The sequence below is a fragment of the Geotrypetes seraphini genome, chromosome 3 (genome assembly GCF_902459505.1).
Source record: "Geotrypetes seraphini chromosome 3, aGeoSer1.1, whole genome shotgun sequence".
Lineage (NCBI taxonomy): Eukaryota > Metazoa > Chordata > Amphibia > Gymnophiona > Dermophiidae > Geotrypetes > Geotrypetes seraphini.
The window spans coordinates 279389778-279403123 of NC_047086.1; the positions used below are offsets into that span (position 1 = coordinate 279389778).

Consider the following 13346-nt stretch of genomic DNA (forward strand, 5'->3'; position numbering starts at 1 on the left):
CTCATTGCACTGCCAGGAGGTCAGATTCTGAGGATCGTTAGTTTCCTTGCGAGGAAGACTTTTACATAACAGAAGCATTCTTGTGAAGCAGAGCCTTTCACAAATGTCAGATCTCTTTATTAAACTGAAGCAGAGACACAGTAACACCATGCGAATTAACATTTTTTTCTGTGACAGCCCCTATTTTGTGGAACTCAGCTTAACAGAAAATACATCACTCCCCACCTTTAAATCAGATCTGAAAACATTCCTGTTCAAAGAGCCGGCCTTTCGTTCTTTCCCTTCCCTTCTTTACTTTTTAAAAATTGTAGTTCTTACCTTTTCCCCTTTGTTCCTGTTTAGTCTGTGATTTTGTATTTATTTATAAAGCATATGTTTGTTTATTTTTATTGATTTTTAGTTCTTTTTTCTATCTGTTTCCCTTATTGTTTTAATATAAACCTTGTTTTAATATAAACCTTGTAGCCTAATTTGGTGGGATATCATCAAATTTTTAATAAACTTGTAAACAAACTGTACGATTGTCTAAATCGGGCACTTTTGCAGGGTTCTTGTTAGAGCTAGATTCACAAAACAGCCTACCGATCCGATCCGGGTCCGGGAAGCTGATTCACGACGCGTCCTCATGCAAATGAAACGATCAGAATCACACCCCCAACCGACTGCACGGATCGCTCTCCAGCGATCCCGATGCATGCACAGACCACCTGTAGATGGTCTGCGCATGCGCTGGCCCTCGTGCCAGGCAGAGCTGGAAAAAAACTTTTTAAAAAAACCTTTTAACTTCAGAAGCCCGTGGTTTTAACTTGTGGTTAAAACTATGGGCTTGCACTGAGGGGAAGGGCAGGAGATCAGGGCTGAGAGCAGAGAAGTAGGAGATCGGGGCTGAGAGCAGTGAAGCAGGAGATCGTAGCAGGGAGAGCAGGAGAATCGGGGCAGAGAGCAGGGTTTATACACAAGTGACTGGCCCTCAGCAGTCGCTTGTTTATGGATCTGCCAGCCCAGTCGGTGTGCCTGCATTTGTTTAGTGAATCATGTCCTTCCTACTTTGCATGCCGTTTCCCCCCTCATTTGCATGCGTGGATCGGATCTGATCGAAGGATGATTGGCCAAGAGATTAGTGAATCGGGTCGGAGGAAAATTAGGTCGCAAAGGGGTCGCTAAGTGGTCGGGACTTGATCGGTGGGCTTAGTGAATTTAGCCCTAAGTGGGCTTTGTGAAAAACTGTGTGAAAGAGACCCTGTAGCACTGATCTTTGGTGACGGGTCAAAAGTGCGCGAGGACAGAGGCGCGCCGACAACCGAGCGCAGACAACTGAACGCAGGGCTTAATCGCGCCAAAGAAAAATCGTATTTTAAAGGGCTCTGATGGGGGTGTGGGGTGTGGGTGTGGGGGGGAACCCCCCACACTCTACTTAATAGGAATCACGCTGCCTCACGCAGCCATGTTGGGGGGTGTAACCCCCCACATTATACTGAACACTTAACTTTTTCCCTAAAAAACAGGGAAAAAGTTAAGTTTCCAGTATAATGAGGGGGGTTACAACCCCCAAAACCCCCCCCAATGCCAGCGCAATCTCTATTAAGTAAACACCCCCCATCGGAGCCCTTTAAAATATGGTTTTTCTTTGGCACAATTAAATCCTGCGCTCAGTTGTCTGCTTGCCTTTGTCCTCGCGCGCTTTAGACTATGAACCCTGATCTTTCATTTCAAGAAGAAAAAAAAAGAAGATGTCAAAGTTTATTGGGGGGTTCCTTCTTTCTGGTTTTCAAAGGGATTTACACCCTGAAAAGTTTTAGACTTCTTGACACCAACTGGATAGTGCCAGATTAGAGGAAAAAGTGGATGGTCCGCCCCCACCCCACCCCTCCACCCAACTCTAGGGACAGTGGGCAACATTCAATTGCTATCTGTATAGCAATAAGATTTAATTTAAGGTAGCAAAGTATCAACAACCATCTACTGTATGTAGTAGCAGTATATTTGCCACTCTACTCATATGTTCAGCACCCTGACCTCTGTAGATAGAAGTGCAGAATAGGCGTATGTTTAAAATACTTAAATTCCACAGCTGACTTTTTTTGTTGTTTTAAGAAATGGTAAGCAGATAGTTCAAATATTGACCCATTAATGTTTGTAAGTACTGGATTGCTATTATGCTATTTTATAGAAAACTTGTATTGAGAAAATAGAAAACCAGACTCAGATCCATCTTTTAAAACTGAACACTCAAAAAATCAAAATTCTTTGGTTAAGTGAAGCCATTCCATCTATAGTGGAAAAAGCCTCCTAGATTCTAGGAGTGATTTTAGATTATGCATTTTCCATGGATGTCAAATAAATATATCAAATAATTTGTATAAGAAGGTCTTTTTCTGATTAAAACAATAAAAAGTTATTTAGTTTAATTTTTGTCAAGAATTATTTGCTGTGTTAGACCCATTTAGGACCCTTTTTCAAAGCCACGGTAGTGATGCTGCCACGGTAAATGCACCAAAGTCCACGGCAGCATCACTACCGCGGCTTTATAAAGGGAGCCCTTAGACTGTTCTAATACTTTAAATTCTGGCATATCTAGCAGGTTATTGAAGAAGCGTTCAACATTAGGAAAATATTGCAGACTAGTCGTTAAGCCCGTTACATTAACGGGTGCTAGAATTTATGTCTGTCTGTATTTTTCTTTCTGTCTCTTTCCTCCCTCCATTCCCTGTGTAGCGCTGTCTCTGCTTTCTTCCTCAGTCTGCACTCTCAAGCTGTAACATTACTGCTTAGCTTTTTCTCCCTGCAAGCATCTCTGCTCTCTTTCTCATCCCCAGTCTCTTTGCTATTTTTCTCTTCTTGCAGGGGTCTTTGCTCTCCTTTCTCTATATGTTCCTGATTCCTGCAAACTTCTGTTTTCTCTGTATGCTCTTGATCCTGTGTTTCCCTGTAGGTGTCTCTTCCTTTTTTTTTTTTATTCCTTCTTCACGTATGGTTGATTTATTAAAAGTTTTTATATTTTTCCTATTTGTTGCATGCCTGTCTCCTTGGCCGCTGGATGTTTCTCTTTTTTTGCTTTCTGTGTTTGTTTGTGTTTTTTTGCTGATTGTCTACTTGGTCGCTGTCAGTCTGTCTGTCTCATTGGCTGCTGTATGTCTGTATGTCTTTTTTGCAGTCTAACTCCTTGGCCACTGTATGTCTGTATGTCTTTTTTTCCTGAATTTATCCTTGGGCACTGTATTTTTTATTTTTTTCTGTTTGTCTCCTTGGCTGTTTGTATTTTTTTTTTTTGCTGTCTCCTTGCCCACTGTCTCTCTGTCTGTCTATTTGGACGCTGTATGTAAGTATGTCTGTATTTTTTTTTGTTGTCTGTCTCCTTGGCTGCTGTATGTCTGTTTGTCATTTTTTTCCTGTGTCTCTCTCTCTCTCCTTGTCTTCTGTGTTTTGTTATTTTTTCAATCTGTCTCTTTAGCCCCCTGTATAAAAATGTAGATCATATTCTCACAGCTTTTCTATGGAAACATAAACAACCTAGATTGGCTTTGAAAAAATTAAAACTTAAGAGAGAACAAGGTGGGGTGCTGTTCCCTGACTTTATCAGTTATCATAAAGCCTTTATTACTCAACAAGGGCTTCATTGGCTCACTGATCACACTGACTACATCCCCTCTTGGTACTCGCTGGAGGAAAAAATATCTCAACCTTAACAACACTATTGTCAGCGCCGACCTCGCTCATTAAAAATCCACTATTACTTTCTACATATCAATGTTTACAAGAATTTGATAAGTTGCTTGAATTTCCTTTTCACACATCCACATATGCCTATCTTTGGTTCAACTCTAAAATACATATTAACAGAACTCCTTTCCTTTGGAAAGAATGTATTGATAAAGGTATTCTTCGACTTCAAGATGTCCTAACCCCTGAGAAAACTTTAATTCCTTTTTCTGGATTACAAAACAAATTTTCAATTGATGTTAAGGATTACTATAAGTGGCTCCAACTTTATCACTGTTTACATTACAAAAATCTTCTACAAAATTTTCACACTCGTATCTCCTCTATTTCAACCCATGCCACCAATCTATTGCATAATGGTCACACGGCCTCAGACTTATATAAGATGCTAATATCTGCAGATACTTCTTCTGTTGAGTGTCTGCAACACATTTGGGAAAAAGATTGTGGTTTGTCCTTAAGCAAACAAGATTGGACTGTATTTTGGAAAAAAATCTGCACGACCACTAGCCTCCGCTAGTATATCCCAATCCATGTTTTTTCTGTATCATAAGGCCCTGTGGACTCCCCATAAACTTTCATTGGCAGGTCTTCTCCATACTAGCAATTGTTGGAATTGTGGACAAGCTGCTGGCTCATTGCTTCATATGATATATGAATGTACGTATGTACTACACTATTGGAAAGATGTGTGGAAGACCATTATGAAAATTTTTGATATTCAAATTGATATCTCTCTCTCCACAATAATATTCAAATCTCAAGCTTTAGGAGAAATTATCAATGATGATCTTACTAAACTCCTAGATGCTCTTCTCTCCATAGCACTTAAAAATATTCTTTCCAACTGGAAATCGGCTAACTCTCTCCTCACACCTATGGTGGCAATTAGTTATGCAGTATTATAAATATGAATTGACCCTTGCCAAGAAATTTGCGCACACGACCTCCTTTAATAAAAATTGGTCTCCTTTACAATTGTATCTGCAATCACTACCACATAATGTTTAATGATTTTTTTCTTTTATTTAACTCATGCCAACTTTCTTTGTCTCCTTTGTATCATTGTAAGCATACCCATTGTTATTGTACTTCTATACTTTATGCTGATATCTGCAATGATGTACTGTGAAACTCAAAGAAGTTCTGTTCTAGTTTTCCTTGTTCTCATGTAACTTTTTGAAAATTCAATAAAATTTTAATGGAAAAAAACCCCCAAATACTCCAAGCATTGGGTCAATTCTAATTGGGTCAGTTCTTGAAGTTGACTATCTAGCCTAGATCTCGGAGTTTTAAAATTTGCTGTAATGCTTGCTCTCTCTCCGGCCTTGACAGGGCTCTGAAAGCCAATCCTCCAAATATGGGTGTATTCCCATCCTGTGGAGGTAAGCTGTGACCACCACCATCACCTTGGTGAATGTGCGCAGAGCTGTTGCCAACCCAAAAGGCAGAGTCTCAAACTGGTAATGCCTTTGTAGGACATGGAATCTCAAGTATTTTCTGTGTTCCAGGAAAATGGTAATATGAAGATATGCCTCCGTCAGATCGAGGGAGGCTAGGAATTCCCTTGGTGCCACAGCCACAATAACTGACTGAACCATTTCCATGTAGAGCATGGTACTCTCAGTGCCACATTTACAGACTTTAAGTCTTGAATCATACTGCAGTCCTTGATGCTTTCCTTGGGCACTATGAAGTACATGGAGTATTTGCCAGAACCTGATTCTTTGTCAGGGACTGGTTCTATGGTTTGAATGTTCAACAGCCTATGCACTATCGCTCAAACCCTGGCCTCCTTTTTCTTGTCGCATGGCTGAAGAATCTACAAACAGATCTGGGGGAGAGCGATAGAACTTGATCTTCTGACCCTCTTGAATAAGATCTAGAACCTGATGTTCTGAGCATATTTGCTCCCACGCCCTCCAGAACACTGACAGTCTCCTGCCAATGTGCAGGAGCATGGCAGCTATTCTGATGTCACTGTGTCTTCTTGGAGGTTGTGCTGCCATGAGATCCCGAGAGTTGCTGGCATCTGGAGTTGCCAAAATCTCTGGATCCCTGATAAGATCTTTGAGCGAAGGAACCTGCATAGTACTGGCAGGAACGTTGTGAGGAACAAAAATTGCCTCTGCCTCCCCCGGTGGGCCAGCGAGATATGCTGTCTGCCAGAGACTTAGGTTGGAGATCTGCCACACTGACCATCTAAGCCTTTACCAAGTAGTATCTGCCCTTTAAAGGGCAGTCTGCTTAAAGTGGCTTTGGAGGCTGAATTAGCCACTCATTGTCAGATCCAGAGCATCTTGTGGTAAAAACGGCATATGCCAACACCTTGCTCATGACTGATGTCATATAAAGCATTCACCCCCTTTAGCACCAGCTGGGGGCATACATCCTCCTCCTCAGCAACCTCATGTGGCAGGCAGGTGCCACATACAAGGCCATTGCAGCAGCTTTGATCACCAAAGCTAGCCCTTCAAACTGCCTCCTAAGAACCACATTCACCTTGCAATCCTGTGCATCCCTTAACATCACAACACCCTCACTAGGTAAATTATTAGGAAATGGAAGAAATACATGAATTTACTATGCAAATTAGATTAGCTTTAGATTACTTACTCTCTATCCAAGGACATGTTATGTGTACATTGATGATCGATCACAGGCTCTACCGTATTCAGTTACCTATCTTTCCCCCCCCCCCCAATTCTTTATTCATTTTAAAAACCATCACAAAGTGCAACAAATTCACAATTAATTAGTACAATAAACAGCACTCAGTACAATCAAATGTTCAGATATTAATTTATATCACTTGGTTGCCTGATGCCCTAGCAAATCTGTCTGGAAGCACAGGCCCGGCAAGCTATACTTATCTTGAAAACTTGACTTATGTTCACTGTTCCTCTAAGCTGAGCAGGAGTCCTCCGTCTACAGTTCTGTCAGTCGGGCGTTCTGTTTCACAACCACATTTTCAATAGTGAGGATTCTAGGTTGTCTGTCTTTAGTAATTTAAAGCACAATATTTAAGCACCATCACTTACTGGCAGCACTGCTGTTGGGGGACTCCTGCTTGGCTTAGACTCAGGGAACACTGCCTATATTCCCAAAAGTACTGATGCTTGTTACAGTGCCTGGAATTGCTCCCAGCTGACATCTTGGTTACCTGATTTTGGATCTTGGGGACAAAAGACCATTCAAATGGTGTTGATTGTAATTGCTGTAATACTATTTACCTATGTAAGATTACAATGCTGTATGAGATGTTGCCAATGCTGTGCTAAACAAATACCTTCTGTAAAATTGCCTGTTATGCATTACCAAGTCAGCGTTTAGATGAACCGTTGCAGAGTGAGTATGTAGTGATGAAAGCTGAAGATTATGGAGAATACGTGGAAACATAGAAACATAATGGCAGATAAAGGCCAAATGATCCATCTAGTCTGCCCATCTGCAGTAACCATTCTCTCTTTCTCTCTCCAAAAGATCCCACTTGCCTTTCCCAGGCCCTTTTGAATTCAGACACAGTCTCTGTCTCCATCACCTCTTCTGGGAGACTGTTCCACGCATCAACCACCTTTCTGTAGAAAAGTATTTCCTTAGATTACTCCAGAGCCTGTCACCTCTTAACTTCATCCTATTCCCTCTCATTGCATAGTTTCCTTTCAAATGAAAGAGACTTGACTCATGCACATTTACATTACGTAGGTATTTAAACATCTCTATCATATTTCCCCTCTCCCGCCTTTCCTCCAAAGTATACAGATTGAGATCTTTAAGTCTGTCCCCAAACGCCTTATGATGAAGCCCAAATACCATTTTAGTAGCTTTCCTCTGGACCGACTCCATCCTTTTTATATCTTTTTGAAGGTGCAGTCTCCAAAATTGTACACAATATGCTAAATGAGGTCTCACCAGAGTCTTATACAGGGCATCAATACCTCCTTTTGACTACTGGTTATACCTCTCCCTAAGCACCCTAGCATCCTTCTAGCTTTTGCCACCACCTTTTCAACCTGTTTGGCCACATACAATCACATCCAAGTTCCACTGCTCTGTCATGCACATAAGTTCTTCACCCCCTAAACTGTACCGTTCCCTCGGCTTTTTGCAGCCCAAATGCATGACCTTGCATTTCTTAGCATTAAATTTTAGCTGCCAAATTTCAGACCATTCTTCAAGCTTCACCAGATCTTTCTTCATGTTTTTTACACCATCCAGTGTGTCTACTTTATTGCAAATTTTAGTATCATCTGCAAAGAGGCAAATCTAACCCAACAACCCTTCAGTAATATCGTTTATAAAAATGTTAAAAAGAACAGGCCCAAGAACAGAACCTTGAGGCATACCACTGGTAACATCCCTTTCCTCAGAGTGATCTCCATTGATCACTACTCTCTGTCACCTTCCATTCTGTTGCCTTCTACTCAACCAGTTCTTGTCCCAGCCCGTCACTTTGGGACCCATCCCAAGGGCACTCAGTTTATTTATTAGACATCTGTGTGGAACACTATCAAAGACTTTGTTAAAATCTAAATACACCACATCTAGCACATATCCTCTATCCAATTCTCTGGTCACCTAGTCAAAGAAATTGATCTGATTTGTCTGACAAGACCTACCTATAGAAACATAGAGACATGATGGAGATGGATGAGAAAGTCCAAGACCTAATGAACATTGAATTGGTCTGAATAATTTCCCATAAAATTGGGAAATCATAAGACCAGCGGAGGGATTTATAGAAGTAAGGAGTTAAACATTTGTGCTTTAAGAAGGAAAAATATGCTTTACACATTAGCTTTAAACAGAAACATAAGCCACAAGCTTGATCAAGGCCATTTTAGACAGCACAAGCTCAAACAAGCCCTGTGAGAAAGACAAGTTGTTCCCCAGAAACGAGAAGTAAGTGGGGTAGTTTCCAGATTAAGAAAAGTATTGATCAGCTTAGGGGTGGAGAAATAGCTGATTTCTACTTGTTGTAAAACACCCTGATGCAAGATGAATATCTGTAACCTATTTTTCACTGATTCTTGTTATTTTGTTCTGCTTTTTTGCCTATAAAAAGGGATAGCACAAATTGTAGTTAGGAGAATATAAATCCTAGGGAGAGACTTTGTCAGTCTGGGTTCTGATCTTCCCCCTTAAATTGCTTTTAATAACTTACATATGTTAGATTCATTAATTTCACAGCCTTCCTGATTGGAGGTATATTCTTAGAAATCTACAACAGTCATGGTTCTCTGTGAACTACGTCTCTGTGACTGCTACTGAATCCAAGTTAAATTAGCTTCTTCCACCAGAACCTTCTTTCCCATACTATAGTGTGAAAGGGTGTACTGTAAGTCCCGTCATCTGGAATAAGGGAAGAGAAGCAGGCATCACTTGTGGAAATCCCCTATAAAAAGACATCCTGGGTCTATAGATAGAGAATAGGCCCCACTGGGGAAAGATAATTTGCATACTACATTTACATAAAAAGAAAGTGTTTGTCTGAAATGCAACTGACCCTGAAAGAAGGACCAGAAGAGACCAAGAGAACCATTAATTTCCTCAGATTTAAGAACATAAGAGTTGCCATACTGGGACAAACTGAAGGTCCATCAAGGCCAATATTCTATAAGTGGCCAACCCAGGGCACAAGTACCTGGAAAGACCCTAAAGAGTAAAACAGATTTTATGCTGCTTGTCCTAGGAATAAGCAGTGGATTTCCCCACGTCCATCTTCATAATGGCTTATGGACTTTTCTTTTACAAAGTTATCCAAGCTTTTAAAAAACCCTGCTAAGCTAACTTCTTTCACCATATTCTCTGGCAACAAATTCCAGAGTTTAATTGCACATTGAGTAATGAAATATTTTCTCTGGTTTCTTTTAAATCTATCACTTAATAGTTTCATTGCATGCCCCCTAGACTTGTATTTTTTGAAAGAATAAACAAGTGATTCATATCCACTCAGTATTTCCTAGATATTGCCCTTTGCCATTTCTGTAGAGATATTTACTAGCTGATATTCAAAACTATTTATCCAGCAATGAAAAACTCCTGGGAGGTTGAATAGTATTTTAGTGCCAAACCGCGGATATTCAGCAGGTGATAGCTGGCTATCTCCCACTGAATATTCCTGATTAGTGGCTAGCTTACCAGCTATACCATGCAACATAGATAGCGAGGCATGAATATTCACTGCCAAACAGGCTATATTTAGCAGTTAAAATAGGCCAAATAAATAGCAAGCCTATCTTTAATCGCTAAGCACTTAACCAGTTAGCACTGAATATTTTCAAGTCTATAAGTCAATTCCTAATACATTTTTATTCTTGACTCATGTATGAATACTATTAAATCTTGGTTGCCAGTTATAAATTCAAACAAATCCATCTAAAATACAAGGGCCTAGATGCACTAAAGTCAGCTTTAATGCTTTAACATCTCTTCACAAAAAAAAGTGAACACTTCTAGAGATCTAAGAAAACCATCAAGACCAGTCACTTACATGGCTTACCAATAGTTCAGCCCTGAAATTAATATAATCTTTATAACCAACACTGGAACCCCTCCCTACACCCACTACACGCCAGAAAAAATCAGCAGGAGGGATGACCACTCCCTTCCGTCATGGCGCCCCCCCTTGAGAAAGAAAATTAGCAGGAGGGATGCCCACTCCTTCTTGTTAGGAAAACACCCCCCACCCCCCGGTGGCACTGAAAATGGCAGGCAGGATGCCTACTCCTTCCTGCCAATGGAGGCCGCCTGCGTAAATGAAAAATAGCAAGAGGGATGCCCACTCCCTCCTGCCAATGTATGCTCCTCTGAACCTCTCTCCCAAATCCCCCATACCTTTGTGAGAAGTTGAGAGCAGGAGGGATATTTGGTCCCTCCTGTTCCAAGGCCCGCCAGAATAAAATGGTGGACCTTCCCCTCCCAGTGTATGTGGAGGGGCGTTACTCATGTGATGCATGGGAAGGGCCCTTAGGCATCTGAGCCAATCAGAGTCATAGGTCCCCACCATGCATAATATGATGCACTGGGGAGGGGAAGGCCTGCCATTTTGGACTGGCGGGCCTCAGGGCAGTAGGAGCCAAGCATCCCTCCTGCTCTCAGCTTCTCTTAAAGGTACAGAGGGGAGGTTTGGGGGGAGCATCCGGTGGCAGGAGAGAGTGGGCATCCCTCCTGCCATTTTTTAGGGGAGATGGGGAGAGTTTAGGGGATGGTTTATGGAGTAGGTACCTGGTGCGGGTACGGGGAGGGGTCTTCACTGGCATGAGAGAGTGGGCATCCCTCCTACCAATTTTTGCTGCTGTGGGGGGGAGGGGTTATCTCCTGCTGCCGGTTCATGGGAAGGTCTTTGGGGAGGGCCATCATTGACAGCAGGGGCCAGCATGGCATTTTTTAAAATGGATATAACTTAATACACACAACAGTATATATAACACTTAAAATTTTGCAGTACTGCTTAGTGCTCAGAGAACCATTGTTACTTTTGAGACCACTGGGTAAGCAAAATTTGCCCACTACTAACATGGCTCAAATTCTCAATCACTGCACCAAACATGTATGTACTGGATATTCATACATAGAAATATGATGGCAGATAAAGACCAAATGGACCATCTAGTCCACCCATCCGCAGTAACCATTGTCTCTTTCTCCGAGAGATCCCATATGCCTATCCCAGGCCCTTTTGAATTCAGACACACCCTGGCACTGAATATCTGGGTTGAATGCCAGCAGTGGGCAATCTGCTGCCCACCACTGGCTAAATATCAGGCCCTTAAAGTTTTACTTACATGAGGGCTTTTACTTATGTAGAGGTTTTGTTCACCCATCCCTGCTCCTGGCGATATTCTCGTGCACTGTAGAATATCGCCAGGAGCAGTGCTGAAAAATAACTTCCCCAATGTTCAATGCTAATAATGTGCAAATCATATGATACAGCCAGGAACTCACCAGAGAAGATACCGGAAGACTTTAGAGCCTTAGGTGCGAAGCTGAAGCAGATGGAAGCACAGATGGTTTTCTCCTCCATCCTACCAGTGAGAAACAAGGGAAGAGCTAGAGAAGAAAGAATCCAGAAGACAAACAAATGGCTACGGGGATGGTGCAAAGAGATGAACTTTGGCTTCCTGGACCACAGAGAGACACTTCAGGGACTGCAGGGACCAGATGGGCTACACCTAACCAGAAGAGGGAAGAACGTCCTGGGACGATGCCTGGCTCACCTGCTCCGGAAGGCTTTAAACTAGGTGAGCCGGGGAAGGGGACCCACTCTCACACTAGTAGGGTAAGTAACTCCATCTTGGAGCCTGAGGTAAGTAATCACGTGAATACCAAAGGGGACAGAGGCAATTTCAAGGGTTACAAGGGCAAGATCAAGGAGGACAAAACATTTCATAGCAATACAGAGGGAGACAGTGCGAGAGGGAGAGATTCCACCTTGGAATCTGAGGTAAGTAATCGTGTCACCAAAGAAGGAGACAGAGGGAGAGACAGAGACTCCACCCTGGAGCCTGGGGTAAGAATTCGTGATAAAGGCAAGATTGAAAGGGACAAATTATCTCGGGCAGAAAACGCTCCATGCAGGCAGAATGTATGGACAGCCATGTATGCTAATGCCCGTAGCTTGGGCAATAAAATTCTGGAACTGGAAACAGAAATAAGAAATGCCGACCTTGATGTGGTGGCAATATCAGAAACGTGGTTCTCATAGCCCCACGGATGGGATATGGTCATACCAGGATATAACTTACTCCGTCACGACAGAGAGGGCAAATCAGGGGGAGGAGTAGCTTTATACATTAGAGAAGACATCGAAGTTACTAAAATCACAGACATCAAGTATAAGGGAGAATCCCTCTGGGTGAACCTTGCCAGGGGCAATAACAAATGCCTGTATCTTGGGGTTGTGTTCAGACCACCAAGACAAAAGGACGATGCGGACCAAGAATTAATTGAAGACACTGAGACCATCACACTGCGTGGAGACACAATGCTGTTGGGAGACTTCAATATGCCCAATGTGGATTTGAACAAACTATCAGCTACAACAAGTGACAGTAAGAGGCTACTAGCCTCCATACGAGGAGCACACCTCAAACAGATGGTACTAGAACCCACCAGGGATCAGGCGATCCTGGACCTGCTCCTCACTAACGGGGACAGTGTCACAGAGGTGTCAGTAGGAGAAGCTTTGGCCTTCAGTGACCACAACATGGTGTGGTTCCATCTGAAGAAAGGAATCACTAGGTCAAATACAACAACCAAGGTCCTAAATTTTAAAGGGACTAACTTTCAGTGCATGGAGGACTATGTCTACAAAGCACTGCAAAACCAGAGCACGACAGACAGTGTGGAGGTGCTATGGTCGGCTCTGAAATCAACCCTGCAAGAAGCAACCAAGATATACATAAAAACTGTGAGCAAATGGCACAGAAAAAACAGACCAAAGTGGTTCTCAGCAGAGATCTCAGAACTAGTAAAGCAAAAGAAAAAAGCATTCATAACCTACAAACAATCGCAACGGCCGGAAGCTAAAGAAACCTATCTAGTGAAATCTAGAAATGTTAAAACGGCAGTCAGGGAGGCCAAACTCCGGATGGAAGAAAATTTAGCAAGACAAGTTAAAAAGG

At 42.1% G+C, this 13346-nt stretch overlaps 1 protein-coding gene across 1 annotated transcript in view; it reads right to left on the bottom strand.

The window, feature by feature from the left end:
- RASGRP3 (RAS guanyl releasing protein 3) overlaps positions 1–600 on the bottom strand; it is a 299643-nt gene extending 299043 nt beyond the window's left edge. The window contains exon 1 of the mRNA XM_033938594.1: positions 583–600. The gene's annotated coding sequence lies outside the window, so the exon portion shown is untranslated. The remainder of the gene's footprint in view (positions 1–582) is intronic.
- Between the last annotated feature and the right edge of the window lie 12746 nt (positions 601–13346).